Source organism: Pseudonaja textilis, chromosome 3, assembly GCF_049901715.1.
Source record: "Pseudonaja textilis isolate UNSWEBS1 chromosome 3, rPseTex1.2, whole genome shotgun sequence".
NCBI lineage: Eukaryota > Metazoa > Chordata > Lepidosauria > Squamata > Elapidae > Pseudonaja > Pseudonaja textilis.
In genome coordinates this window covers 57,040,908-57,056,355 of record NC_141992.1, presented here as the reverse complement: position 1 = coordinate 57,056,355, position 15,448 = coordinate 57,040,908, and positions in this window count along the sequence as shown.

The following is a 15,448-nucleotide window of genomic DNA, read 5'->3' as shown; positions in this document are numbered from 1 at the left end:
CACTTTCCCATTTTTCAATAAGGTGCATTTTCAGACATCATGCTGACAAAAATAATATCTTATATTTTAAAAATAAAATGTAATATATTTTGATCAAATAAATCAACATCTAAAGATTTTAGGGAATAGTACTTATACACAGAACCATATATTGTGTCTTGTTCTCTATTCATCACTGCCAAAGTATATTTCTATCCCTATACATTATTATTATTATTATTATTATTCTGATTTTTAACTATTACTTCCCACCCTTGTCAAAGAACATTCCATGTATGGTCAAGGCAAAGACCACTTGTTCTTACATTCTATTGATTTTGATGAGAAACACTTAAGCACTTCTTTAACTCACCCACTAATATGACATCACTTTTACTGGGCTAAGTTAACAAGGTATAGAGTGTGATTTGAAATGTTGCCGCTTTCAGCATTCCCTGAAAGAAAGGAAAAAGAAAGCAAAGGGCGGAGCTTGCTTTTGATAAGCATTCATCAAGCCTACACAACCTTGTACTCTTTGGGTGTCTGATAGCTCTTACCAGGGGTGGCCTTCAAAAATTTTAGCAAGTGGTTCTCTGGCCGGTTGCTAGGTAGGTGGGGCCATGGTGCGCGTGACCTAGTTGGCCTCCTGCACCACAGCAGTGGGGGATATTTTTGCCCTTCCCAGGCTCCAGAGGCTTTCCTCGAGCCTCCAGGAGGGCGAAAACAGCCTCCCCGGGCTCCAGGGGCTCTCTGGAAGCCAGAAACAGGCCTGTTTTTTGCCCTCCACGAGCCTCCAGGCAGACCCTGCACTTACCTGCATCCAAGACAGGCCACGTGGGGACTCCTGGGAGGGGAGGAGTGGGCGGGGCCAGAGAGGAGTTCTCCGAACTGTGCAGAATCTTAGCTAGAGGATCTCCCGAACCCCTACAAACCCCCAGCAGCCCACCCCTGGCTCTTACAATACTAGGTCCAACTGGAGATAAAGCCCAAACCTTTGGAGGACACCATGTTGTTTAAGCCTGGAGCTAGTGGTTGATATTTCACTCATTCACCAACGTTAGCCATCTTACAGGTGGTAAGATTACTTTTCTCAAGATGCATTCCCAGACTTTTCTTACTGCAGTACATTTTGAGGCATTGCTATCTACCAGTGTGTTTGTTGTTGTTTGTTTCTGTAACAGAGAATAACTGAGAGATGCCAGGCTTGCTGTCCTAAATAAGGTACAGGATCTATTATATTCTACAAAAACCAGACAGCAACAGAGACTAGGAAAGTGTAACTTTTTGCTACCACCTAGTGGTGAGCCAGAGTTTTACAGCCCTGAACCAGTAGCCCTACTGATACATTTGTTCAAATTCTAAAAAATATATACAAGGTAGTTCTTGACTTACAACAATTGTGATAGGCATCACATGTATAGTTGTTGGTTTTTTTTACTTAAAGAAATAAACAAGGCTAGGATGCTATCAGTCTAAAAGAAAAGTCTGCTTCCTTTTTTCTGATTGGAATTGCTCACAGTCCAGATAGTGTTTTTCAACCTTGGCTGCTTGGAGATGAGTGGACTTCAACTCCCAGAATTCCACAGCCAGCCAAATTCTGGCTCACACCAAATCCTTTAAAAAGCAAATAAAAAAAACTCAAGATACCCTTGCAGGAGGAAGGATTCAGGATTATCTTACCTTTCCTTGGCCCCCAGGAATAATTTGCCAATTCATTGGGGGGAATGCTGTTAAGCAGTTGTGTTCAAAGGTACCAAATATTGTTATTTTTTCATTCAGATAAAGATGAAATGATTTTTATGTTCATTCTAAAAACCATAAAGGTGATCCTGTCAAACTGTATTTAATATAGATTTATCAGACACCTTTTGTTGATAAAGTAGTTTATTATTTCTGTGCCTTTTAAAACTGAGTGACCAAAGAAAAATTTGAGGTAAGATACTTATCCAGTTCTATATCTGTTAAGGATACTTAGAATTCTTGGAGGGAGAAAAATAGATAAAATAAAAATGGCCAACTTAGTGCATTTGTGCTGGACAATATGTAGATATTGTCTCCAGTTTGGTGCTGCACTTCTTTCTGAATGAGAATTTGGATATAAATGTTCAACTGGTGTGGAATAATTACCCTCTTAATTAGGAAGTTCTTAAGTAGTTGGTGAGACCAGCAAAGAAGATTTCAGCAGAGGATTCCTCAGGGAAATGAGACCACTGAGAAAACCCATGTCTTGCCCTCACCAATTGTGCCTCAACCTTGCTGTCTTGGGAATGCTAGGAGCTGAAGTCCACACATCTTAAAGTTGCCATTAAACATTAGTCTGCACAATTTAGAGTAGAATGTATAGTTCCAGAACCTATAGGGAGACTAGCAAGTAATGATTAACAAAGTGAAATATGCCAGAAATCTAGTCTAACCTTCACAGAACTGTGACATCTGAACAAAATTCATACCTAGCCTTACCAGCTACCAAGAGAGCCAATTATGTGACATATAATTTCAAACGATATGCTCTTCCATGCTGCAGGCTACAAGCCAAGCAGTGAAGGAGAGCAAACCCAGGGCAACATAGGTATAAACCATAAAGGGCTGTAGAAACTTCTAATTAATCGTCCATTCACTCTGGAAACTTAGTGCATAACTGCATACTTATGTCGGAGGGATTCCTGCTGCTGTAATCTTTTTTCATCAAGGCAATGGAGTAATCCCAAACTGTATTTCTAAAGCACCATCATGGAAGCCCACACATGGATATGGACCTTTTCCCCTCTGACACATAAACACAGAACAAAGTAATGCAAAAGACAGAAGTATTCATATTTGTATCAATAAGGAAAATTAGGATCAAAAAAATCTCATCACCAATATTTTTAGAAAGCTCGTGCCAGTATCCCTTTGATATGTACTAACACAGAAAAAACACATTCAAATTAGCATTTGTCAACCCATTTGCTGCCTGTCTCCCATTATTTGCACTTTTACAATTTATGTATGTTTGTCTTGCCAGCTTGCATTTTTGTGTCTTGGTAAAAAACTTTATCAGATGCATTTTTCTTTCGCAAAAAAGTGCAAGAGCAGGAACAGCACTTTGCTTGCCAGCAATAGCATTTGATGCCATCATTCAGTTTGTTCATACTGTTTTTTCTGTAAAAATCTTTAACTAAAGATTTCTGGAAAAAAATCTTTAATCTTTTAACTTTAAAAATACAATTCCTATTTAAAAGCCTTTATGTGCACCTAAACTAACTAGCTAGCCAACCATCCAACCTGCCTGTCCATCCATCCATCCAAAAAAGGTAAATATACTTTTATATTATCTTTGAAGAAAAAAATATAACTGTATATAGAATAAAATTGAACTATCTTGACCAACTGACATGGGAGCAATCTAACCAACAAATGATTCTGAAACATTTGGGATTACAAAATCATTTCTTTGATAATCAGTTTATCTGGCTTCTGGTAGATTATTATTTTTTAATTGAAGGGAATATTATGGTTGAGAGAGAAAATTAATATTCATATTTGATTCAGCTTTTCACTAACACAAATGTCCATAAAGTCCTGTGAATCCTCTTTATAAGCCATGTATATCAACTCTTTGTAACTTTGAGGTATTTATTTTTTGCATTTTTGATTCCAGTAACATTGGGCTGTGAAAATATTTACAGACCCCTCACATCCCAGACATAAACTGTTTCAACTCCTTCCCTCAAAATGACACTATAGAGCACTGCACACCAGAACAACTAGATACAGGAACTGTTTTCCCCCGAAAGCCATCACTCTGCTAAACAAATAATTCCCTCAACATTGTTCAACTATTTACAAAGTGTGCACTACTATTACTGTTAATCTTCTCATCACTCCTTATCACCCATCCCCTCCCACTTGTGATTGTAGGACTGTAACTTTGTCTCTTGTATTCTTACGATATATATTGACTGTTTCCTAGTACGATTTGATTGTTGATTGTACCCTATGACTGTCTTTGAGTGTTGTACATTATGATACTTTATTCTTAACGAATGTATCTTTTCTTTATGTATACTTAGAGTATTTACACCAAGACAAATTCCTTGTGTGTCCAATCACACTTGGCCAATAAAGTATTCTATTCTATTCTATTTGAAGTTTCAACTTGAATACTGTGAGATTTTGCAGACAGCCCAAAGTGTTGCTTTTAATGTATTTCTCTTTCAGAACTTCGGATAGCTAGAAATAAATGGCTTCCATGTTTTGAAATATTATTATTAATAATATGGGAAGTGTTTGACTAGTGATTTATGATATGAAACCCAGCATAGTTATCTCCTTTGCTGTGTACACTGTCATTTTTTGTGTATAATAATAGTAGTAGTAGTAGTAGTCTCATTTTTCTGGTTCTGCTTTGTAGTAGCATTTCATGACAGTCTGGTTCTCTGACATAGTGTATTTCTGCCGCTTGTGAAGTTGTTCAGCTTCCAGTAGCCCTGTAGGCTCATGGCCTGGTTGCTCAGCTATGGGATCTGTGGCCTGTAGCCCACTTGTCAGTGGATGCCCAGGTTCCCCAATACCCGACGTGGTCCTTGATAACCCGGGCGACGACTGAGCCTGTATAGGCTTCGTTTGGTTGTGTTTCACCATGATTTATTGCATGGGTTGTTGGGTACACTCAGTCTTGCTCCTCGACCAAGACCTCTCTGGCATGGTTGGACCTGCTGGTAGTTTGCACTACTGCCAGCACAGCTCTCAGCTTCATTGGAGCAGTTAAGCCACCACCATGTCAAGGCCAGCACCTTGAAAAAATGGTCAAAAATGAGCATGCAAAACTACTGTGGGACTTCCAAATACAGACTGACAAAGTTTTGGAAGTGAATACCCCAGATATCACAATTGTGGAGATGAAAAAAGTGTGGATTGTCAGCATTGCCATACCTGGTGACAGCAGAATCGTCAAGAAACAACTTGAAAAAAATCACCAGATATCAGGACTTGAGAATTGAACTGCAGAGACTCTGGCATAAACCAGTACAGGTGGTTCCAGTGGTACTCGGCACACTGGGTGCTGTGCCTAAAGACCTAGGCAAGCACTTGACAACAATTGGTGCTGACAAAATCACCATTGGTCAGCTGCAGAAGGCCACCTTACTGGGATCTGCTCGCATAATTCGCCGATACATCACACAGTCCTAAAAGCTTGGGAAGTGTTCGACTAGTAATTTGTGATATGAAACCCAGCATAGTCATCTCATTTGCTGTGTATACTGTCATTTTTTGTGGTGTAGTAGTAGTAGTAGTAGTAGTAGTAGTAGTAAAGTGAATGCTCTGCAAATCATTTTCAATGGGTTGGCTCCTTTATTTCTTAAAAACTGGAAAGTAGCAGCATTTTAGTGATTGTAGATTGCATATATGTCTTAGCTAACACTCATAACATGTTTGAATGTTTAGTACCTAACAAAACTATGAATTGTGAATCTATTTTAGGAAAACAGGAGCCATAGTTGAAGTCTGCATCTGCCACTCTTGGGCGGGTATCAGAATTCTGCAAAGGTCTGCTATTTTTTAAACACTGGCTTTAAAAAATCCACTCAAACTCTGCACAATGCTAGGAATTTATAATTTGCCACCATGTTAATTCCTCCAAATGTCCCAACATGATATAGTATGTGGGAAATTGCATTGGCCGTTAGATTCCGCCACTCAATGATGCTTAACAGAGGGATACAATCAAGATAGGTGAGGTACTAATATTACTCTAACAAGCCTGAGTAAGACCACACCTAGAGTACTGCATCCAGTTTTGGTAACCACATTATAAAAAAGATGTTGAGACTCTAGAAAAAGTACAGAGAAGAGCAGCCAGGATGATTAAGAGACTGGAGACTAAAACATACAATGAATGGTTACAGGAACTGGGCATGGCTAGTCTAGTAAAGAGAAGGACCAGGGGAGATATGATAGCCGTCTTCCAATATTTGAGGGGCTGCCACAGAGAGGAAGGGGTCAAGCTATTTTCTCAAGCACCTGTAGGCCCGACAAGGAATAATGGATAGAAACTGAACAGGGAGTGATTTAACCTGGAAATAAGGAGAAACTTTCTGACAGTGAGAACAATCAACCAATGGAACAGCTTGCCCTCGGAAGTTGTGGGAGCACCATCAATTGAGACTTTCAAGAAGAGATTGGACTGCCATTTGTCAGAAATAGTGTAGGGTCTCCTGCTTGGGTGGCGGGGTTGGACTAAATGACCCATAAGGTTCCTTCCAACTCTGATTATCTGTTATCTGCTCATTGTACTAGGTTCAGCTGTCTGTAGAGATTCTCAGTCATCCAGGTCATAGTTGTCCCAAAGGTTCTTTTCAAAAGGCTTCTTGGATGAGAAGCAAAACGTCTTCAAGCAAAACAAAGAAAGTCCAGTTGCCTTTTGAAAAAGCACCTTTGGGGTTAGGTGCAGCTGCTTATTCACCAGGTAAGACCGAAGGAGACTACCAACTAAGCACACTTTGCCCACAACCCTTTCAACTCTGGAGCCAGCCACTCTTTCTTCAGCCATTGTAGTGTCCTTTTGCAAGGCAGGGGCTGGGGAACTGTATGAATTACCTGCACAAAAGGGATCCATATTTTTGTTGATTTTGCTCATAAATGCTTTGCAGACTGACAGCAATGAAATTTCAACAGAGCGAGGGGAATTTTCCCTTGATTTTTTTCTTCTTCTGAATATTAGGAATTCAATGCCACGGCACATCTAAAGTGAAGCTTTCACAATGGGAACATAAGAGACCAGAATCCAAATAGTCTTGGGACTTCCCTCCTTCCTTGCTTCTGCAGCTCAGCCAATTTGGGTAACTCAAGAAGTGCAAACAAGGCAGGGTTTATCCCTTCTGCTTCAAGAGTTGGCATCATCTGCGCCTGCTTTACCCTTTGGTCGAATGCTCAGCTCAACCTCTGTGGTCTGGAAAATTAAACATTCTAGCTACTCAACCAAAACCTCTTTCCTAGGAGTGGAGATTGTTTATGACAGCGTGATCCCAGCTCTCCCATGAGAATTCCTAGTGATCCATCTTCTTAGAGCCAAACTAGGCATGAGGGAAATAGTGACATGTGGTTAAAACATAGAATTATCCCATCACCTAAAAGAAAGGCTTGGATATGATTCAAATCCTGAAGAGTATTGGAAAGACTGAACCCCCTCTTCACTGCTACTTGATTCTTTTCCATTTTTTAAATCCCTTCAACTATTTTTCACACAGGAAAAGTAACTCTTGGTATCAGAATTTAGCTCGAGTGAAAATCGTCTAGGGAAACTAAGCCAGGAGGTGGGGTGAGGTTTCTGCATTTCTCATTCAAATTCAGCTATCGTTTCTGATGTGGCCCTCAATTTTTGTCAGTAGATATTTTTTTTCCCTGTCTCACACACAATGCGCACATTCTATGTTACACAGCCCTGAGGATTTGAGGAGTCCTTTTATAACATATGCAGTTCAGCATTTCTGCCCTATGCACAGTGCTTCTCTGTTTAAGTTGTCCTTAATTCAGGCTTTTTTTTTTTTTTTTTTTGGCTCCCTGTATTTAAAATCCCATGTCTGCTTATACACCAACTGCCCTCATCACATGGCTGGGTCTTTATCTTTTCTCTCCACCATAAAAAAAAACCCCATTTGTTTTCTTTCCTGCCCCAAACTTTCCCACACTTGATGTAATTGCTCAGGGTCGGGTGGGGTTTTTTTTAGATCTCATTCTGTAGTTGCCCTTGAAGGAAATGTAGTTCTGAGACTGTGTAATTTGTCCTGTACTCCCACATTACTTACGCCAGTGGAAATCAAAGAGTGCCTTTCCCCAAGAAAAAAAAGTAATAATTAAAAAGTAATTAGTTGGAGTTGCTAATTAAAATATTTCAAAGCAAAGGCAGTTTCCCTTCCCATTTTGCTTTCCCAACACCTCTCGGCCAAGGCATTCCAAAAATTCCACAGTGGATCTGTGATCTATGTTCATTTTGGAATGCAAAGAGGGTGCCAATGCCTGGGGCAAAAAAGGAGGGTTACTAACGTAGGCATTTACAAATTATCCTTTGCAAGAGAACTAAAAATTAAGCGTATCCTTTCAGTCTTCTTTCACAGAGCTCATTTATTCCTGAAGTTAAGGACCTGATTAGAATACTTTCCTAGCCTATAATGAATCACCTGGTAAGTGAACAGCAACAAAATAATAAATGTATGAGGGATCATACAGGAGCATGCAATACCAATTGAGGACTAATTGATTCCAGTTGCTTTTATGTGCTTTCAAGTTATTGACTCCTGTCAACTGCCTGGACATCTCAATACAGTTTTCTTGGCAACATTTTCAGAAGGGGTTTTGTACTTGTTGTGTTCCCAGGGCAGATGGAACAACTGATTCAAAATCACCAGGCTGACTTTCCACCTAAAGCAGGAATAGAACTCACATTCACTTTGTTCCTAGCCTGATGCCTTTACCATTTACACCAACCAGATCTCACCAAGCCAATACAGCCTGGCATATTTTCATTAAAACATCAAGGTGCTGACTTCAAATCTAGGATCAGAGGAAGTTCATTTAGACCAGTGTTCTCTCTATACTAATTGACAGCTTCATTCTGGAGTTACAAATAGCAGTTTCACTATAGGGATTCAGGGTCTAAGTTTGAGACTCACAGAGTCATAGAGTCAAAAGGGAGTTTGGGAGTCTTCTAATCCAACTCCTTGCTCAGTGCAGAAATCTTCACTATCCCAAACAAATGGCTGTCCAATATAGTGATGAAGCATCCATGAATCCAGGAGAGAAGATTTTACACTGCTCTGCAGCTCTTATAGCCAGGAAATTACTCCTGATTTGTAGTTTGGATCTCTGCAAAGCTTCCACCCATTAGTTGTTGTCCTGCTTCCCTCTTACTCTCCTTCAAGTGTTGGGAAACTAACATCTGGTGTCCCCACAGCCTTCTTTTCTTTAAGCTAAATACGTCCAGTTTCTTTTAATCGTTTTTATAGGATTTAGCTTCCTCTCCAGTCTTCTGGCTCTTCTCCTATACTTCAGGAATTCTCAAAAATTACAAGTAATATTCTGAAATCACATCTACCAATTCCTTTATTACTTCTAATCCATCTGCCCTCCCCCACCCCGCGCCCATTTGAACTCATTCACTGCAGCTAATTGATCTGGATTTATCTGTTGCCCCCAATCCTTGTTGGGTTGGATAACATTTTACTTTTGCGAAAAGACAGGTGACAAGCAGCAATTAAGCAATTTAGCCAGCTGCCTGACCATGTACTCTTATGGCTTTGGCCTAGGATTCCATTTGCTTTTTTTGCAAGTGCATCACTCTGTCAGCTCATGTCACGAAAATACTCACCCTATTCATTTTTCTGCTTCCCAGTCTGGATCCAAACTTCTGTACTGTATTATAGTATTGTCTTTAATGCTTGCTACCCAAATGAAGGCTTTTGCATTTGTTTCTGTTTGAAATTTATTTTATTGGTTTATTCTAGTTCCTTATGTCAAAATCCTCTTGAACCTTGATACTTTACTCTAAGGTGTTTGCTATTTCCCTCCCGTCCATCCTTGGTCATCCACAAATGTAATAATATAATATTTCATCCAGGTAATGCTTAAATATATTGAATAGAAAGAAGCCCTGAACTTGTTACTTTCTGCTGCCTTGATAGGGAGCTACTGATGTCCATGCTGATATACATACTGACCTCATTTTATTGTCTCCTGAACTAAGATCTTATGGCAGCCTTTGTCAAATGCTTTGCTTAATTCAAGGTTTGTTGTGTCTACACATCCCATGGTTAGTTGCTGAAAGAAAGGAATCATATCGGCTGAGCACGATTTATTTTTGATAAACTCATGCTGCCTCCTGCCAAGAAATGAATTATTTCCTAAATGCTAATAAACCAGGATCTGCCTGGTCTGTAGCTGAATAGTCTGTAGTTACTAAACTGACTGATCTCTAATTACTAAAGCCCTTTTTAATGGAGGGAATGTTTGTTTTTCTCGATAATAATTTTGCCATATTAGCCATGCTAGCCATACTATCTTTTGATAGTAATATCCATTTTTTTTCCTTATTTATATGTGTAAAATTGTATTTGGAAACAATAATTATAATTTAAATGAAAATAGAATTAAATATCCCATGGCATGGGAGAATATAGCCAGTGTGGCCAAGTAGTCAGCTACCAATTAATTGTTGATGGGCAGCTTTGAGAATTATGCCTCACCCACCCACCCCACACACAGAGTTATCTCTCAATTTGTAAGTTCTTTACTTTAAGCTGAAATTTCACTGGAGGGGCCTCCAAACAGCAGACTTGCATGCAAGGCCACCCTGCTTAACATGAATAGTCCTTTTATATTCCAGATTCGGAATACTTTTTCTATATACAGTAAATGCACTTTGTCTCTCTGACCTTGAAATAGTCCCTGCTTCAGATGTTTAGTCTAAGTTTCGTGATAAGTTAAGCCCATCTTGACTTTTCTGTACTGTTTGTAGCCTTTTGTTTCCTGAGTTGCTGTTCTAACTCTATTTTCTGAAGATGGGCCTTTCTTTAAGAATTTTTTTTTATAGAGAGATCTCATTATAAAAAGGATCTTTTGGGTAATAGAAATTACTTTGAAAGAGCCTGGAAATCAGAAGTAGAGCACATGGTTTGCACATAGGACATTAAAAAAACAAATCATTTCTCAGCAGTCACAGCTAAAAATCAGGGGTTGATCAAGAAAGACTCCAGCCTAAATGCTGGATAGCTATTGCCAAGTATAGCTATTACCATGATCTTTGTGAGCCTAAAAATACAGCCTTCTCTGGTGCAAGGAAAGTCGCAAGGGGAAACGTTTCACACAACAAGTGCTTGACCTGTTCCAGGTGTAGAGTTTAGAATTAAAAATTATTCATCATATTTTTATTGCTCTAAGTGTCCTTCTGCCTTGTTATACCAAGTGTGGTCCTTAACTTTGTCACTTTTTCAAAGAATTACAAAAGAGTCAATCAAATTCCTACTCCCTATCAGTGTAGAGAACAAATAAAAATGTGCAGAATTTTGATAAGAGATTATACAAAAGCCTTGTTAAGTCTGGTCTGGAGAGGATATCATTGGTCAAGGGACTTGACACTGGTGTAAATCTCTCTTCCCAATTTCCAGAGGATCCCTTATCATCCCCTCCTCCTGTGTTCTATGAATCTCAGCTCTCCTCTCATAACTCTTCATTTTTAAAAGCCAGAACAAAAGAAAACAATAAAGAACATTGTGCAAGTCACCCGTATTGCTTAGCAGAAAAAGAGGAGCATAAATCTCAAAGAATCTATTTAGACACTATCGCTGTATTGTTATTTATATGATTGTCAAATGAAAGCCTTTATGGAAGCAGAATTTGGGATCTGTTTTTTGTTGTTGTTGTTGTTGTTGCTTGTTTGTTTCTGTCGGGGGAACTAGGTTATTAGAGGTATTTGCAAGCTGGCTCCATAGAAAATAATTCCAGTTCTTGTCTCCACCCCTCCTATCCTCAAGCTTGTGTTCCATGAAACTGGGCAGTTTGCGGTAGGAGAGCTGGAAACTAGCAACACATCTGACCACAACAGTGATTGCTGAATCTTAAAGGTGTTGTGGAGCTGTTGCTTGTTGCTAGGGCTTCTTTTTTTTCTTGGGTCCTTTACATCAAATGAGTTCCTTGAATCCTTTGCCAGAGGAAAGGTCAGGCATACAGAGTGTTGCTAATGCTCTAATGAAGAGCTGAGAGGTGGGGGTAGCAGCAAGACATCAAAGGACATTTTGCCAGAATTAGAAGGGAGGGTGCAGAGGACTGCAAGGAGCAACAGCAGAAGTCCAGCCAACCCAGAGGCTTTGCTTTCTCCCCTGCTAAGTGGCTTTGCCCAGATCCTATTTGCTGAGGAAATATGCCTGAGCAGATTTCAGCTTTTCCTGTCATTGAGGAGAGCTGCCTGCAAGCACTGCTGGAATTTATTTATTTCATTGAAACAGCTTGGCTGAGTTTAATTACTACGCAGCATGGTATAGATCACGGACTGGTGGCAACATGGCAGGGGTGGCAAGGCCATTCTTGTCCCACTCACAACATGCTTCCACACCCAATAACTTTAGCTTAACAAAGCTTTCTCTGCTTTGTCGTTTTGGTGAGAGAAAGGTCCATAATTATTAAGGAAGGAGCAGGTAAATATTTTGTTTAAATAATACTTAATGCGCTTGATCTGGTTCACAAAAATTTTGCCACGTTTGGTTCTTCTTTCCTTGTCTAAAATGAACCTGTTGTTAACCATGTGTGATGACCCGGGGCGTGGCACAAAGGCAGCACAGATAATCAGTAGGAGTCCCTTTATTAGCTCCAACTTTGCTCCCAATGTCCTGGTTACCTTCTGGCTGGAGAAAAACTCTCCCAGGAACAGCCTTTGGCTGCAGAGAATCAAGTCCAAAACGTGGTTAACAAAAACTGTAAGTATAAGTCCAATCAAGGCAAAATGAGGTAATTAGTTTAGCAGGGCAGGAGCAAGAATTCCAGAGGTGAAGACACGGCAATAACTCAACATGGTTGGGACATAAATAAGCCACAACAACACAAGTTAAACTCACGTTTGCGCCCAGAAGCTGCCACACTCAGCATGCATTTCTTTTAAACTCTCTTTCCAGCAGTGGCTAATGAAGGGAATCAGGGCCGTTTCCTCCCCCGTAAACCATGAAACTCACATTGCTCTCTTCTCCATTCCTCCCTGCATGCCCTAGGATAAAGAGGGGGTGGGCCTGGGTCTTTCTCTGAACTCCCTCTCCCTTGTTCTACCTCTTCCCTGCTCTACCCAGCTGGACTTTGCCCTTCCTCAGTTTCCTCCACAGCCAACGGAGCCACACTTCCACTCCCTGTCAGTTGTTCATCTTCCTCCTCAGATTCAGACTCTGACAGGGGCATGACACCATGTCTCCATTTGTAGCAAACATACCGTGGCAATATTTTTTTTTTTGCAGTGTCCCATGATATTTTCTGCATCTTTTCCCCAGCCTATGAACAAGACAATCTTAAGTTGTCCATAGTTTTATCAGCATAAAGGTGATTTCTCTTTAATACAATGGTATAAATAGTGGATGGGTTGAAATGGACCTATGGACCCTTCTGGTTGCAAATCAACTTCAGTTTCAACCATTCTGCTGTTGTCTAAAATTGTTCTGCTAGCCCAGGGCTGTCAAACTCCTGGCCTCCTACGGGCTGGATGCGTCATGTGCTGGCCCCATCCATGTCCGGTTTAGCAAAGGGGGGAAAAGTCCCAATATGTCACATGATGCAGCCTTGATGACATGAGTTTGATACCCCTATGCTAGCCTAAAGAGCTATGTACAATAACACAGAGCTGGTAAACTTTGGGACTTTGGCAGGAGTAGTAAAACTACATTTTCAACCATAGGAATTCTCATTGCCCCTCTAAGAAGCCACATATAGCTGCATGATGGGGATGTCTTATCAGAAGGCCAGGTTGATACATATAACATGGGGATGTCACCATTTCAAATCCTCTACAGTAGGGGTGTCAAACTCAGATCGTCACGGTGATATCACGTGGCATATCAGTTCCTGTTTGCTAAACCAGGCATGGGGATGGCCAGCGCGTGACACATCCGGTCCATGGACTAGGAGTTTGACAGCCTTGCTCTACAGAACAGTGGAAGTGTTTGTTAAATTAAGATGTGATTTACCAATAGGGTGCAGTGGTACTGGGGTATTCAACCTGCATTACTATACAGGTTGCAGTGCTGGCCTGGGGGATATCTTCTCTGGCTATTGATATACTAGGAGCGGGAAAGCAGCAAAGCCAAGAACTCAACAGATCCAGGCCTGTCAAACTGGCAGCTCGTGGGCCGGATGCGTCAAACAAAGGCAAAAAACATTGCAATACATCATGTGACATGATCGAGTTTGACATCCATGAATTAGTCCATCACTTATGGCACAATCACCAGGACAGCATCATTCAGTAGTGATTCAGAACAGAGGCAAAGAAGCAAGAGAAAGATCAGCAACAAGACCTTACGAGTTATCCTTACATTTCCTCTAATTGTAGTACAAATCTGGCCTGCTAACTATTTTATATGCACCCTCATGACATTACCCTCATCCCGTTTCTACTCCACCGCTAAGGCAGCTTCATGTCATTACTAGTGATGCCAGTTTTAAAATAGTGATTTTCCTCTTCTACCAAAGTACATTATACTGCTGCCATTATCCAGCAGGCAAGATGGAGGCTTATGTCTCTGTTTTCACACACACAAAATATTCTTTGTGAAAAAGGAAGGCAAAAGAAAAATGACATTCCTATTAAATCACTTGTAGACTATTCCATTAATCTTACATGCATATTCATATGTAAGTTGATTTGTTTACATTAAAGTGAAAGCTTTAGGGGGGAAAACATGAACGTAGTTATCTGCATTTTAACAGTTCCGCCTGTTATTTAGGGAGTTGATTTGTGACATCAAAAGAGGGAAGCTGCTAATCTAAATCTGGACTCGGAGACCCTTTTATCACGGGGGCTGGGGCAGGAGATCTTTTGGTTCTTTTTCTATTACGGCTCCAAGTGCTGAGCTAATATCCCATTACAAATATCCTTCGTTCTCCTCCAGAGGCCTTCAGGGAACTATAGTAATCAAGATTTTCTGAGGTCAGAGCCAGTACATTGCCGAGCCCCCTAACCACCTTCACCTTTCATTTGATTCTCTTTGTCTGCCTGCTCTTAATTGCAGTTCTATTTCCTGTACTTCTGCTGCCTTCCATCCACTCCCCACAGTCTTACTTGTCAGCCCCGTGGGTCAGAAGTCTCTCTCTATGTCTCTTTAATGATGCCTAGCCCAGCCCATTCCATCTCCCAGCAGCCTCGTTAACAAGTTCCACTGCCACACTGCTCAATCTTGCTCACTAATTATAATAATCAACCATTCATGTTCCAGATGTGGTTGAGCCAATTGTTGCTGAGTAAACTTTATCCAAATGAGTGTGTTTTTTTTTCCCCACCTTTAGAACAGGTACCAGCAATGGTACAGTAACCCAATGATACATTCAGTGGATTGGAATATATTCTCTTAAATTAATGCTGTCGGGACAGAACTCTGCAGAGATTTCCTCTTCCCAGAGAACTTCAGTTTTTAAGAGCCATTCATGTCAGTAATATGTAATATGATTGTACATTTTGGACTAGGATGCTTCTATTGGATGTTTTATATACTGCTCTTAGGATAGGCCTCTGTGTGTGTGTGTGTGTGTGTGTGTGTGTGTGTGTGTGTGTGTGTGTTCCCACGTTCATAGCATATGCTACGAGAGAATTAGTAGGGAGCAAAAGTGCACCAATTGCCACGTTTAACCCTCATAGGCTATATTTTACTCAAACTTTCAGATTCAGTTTGTTATTCATACTCAGAATTGAACCTCTTTACCTACACAATTCCAGCTTGAGTTCAAATCGAGTCAATCTGAGGCA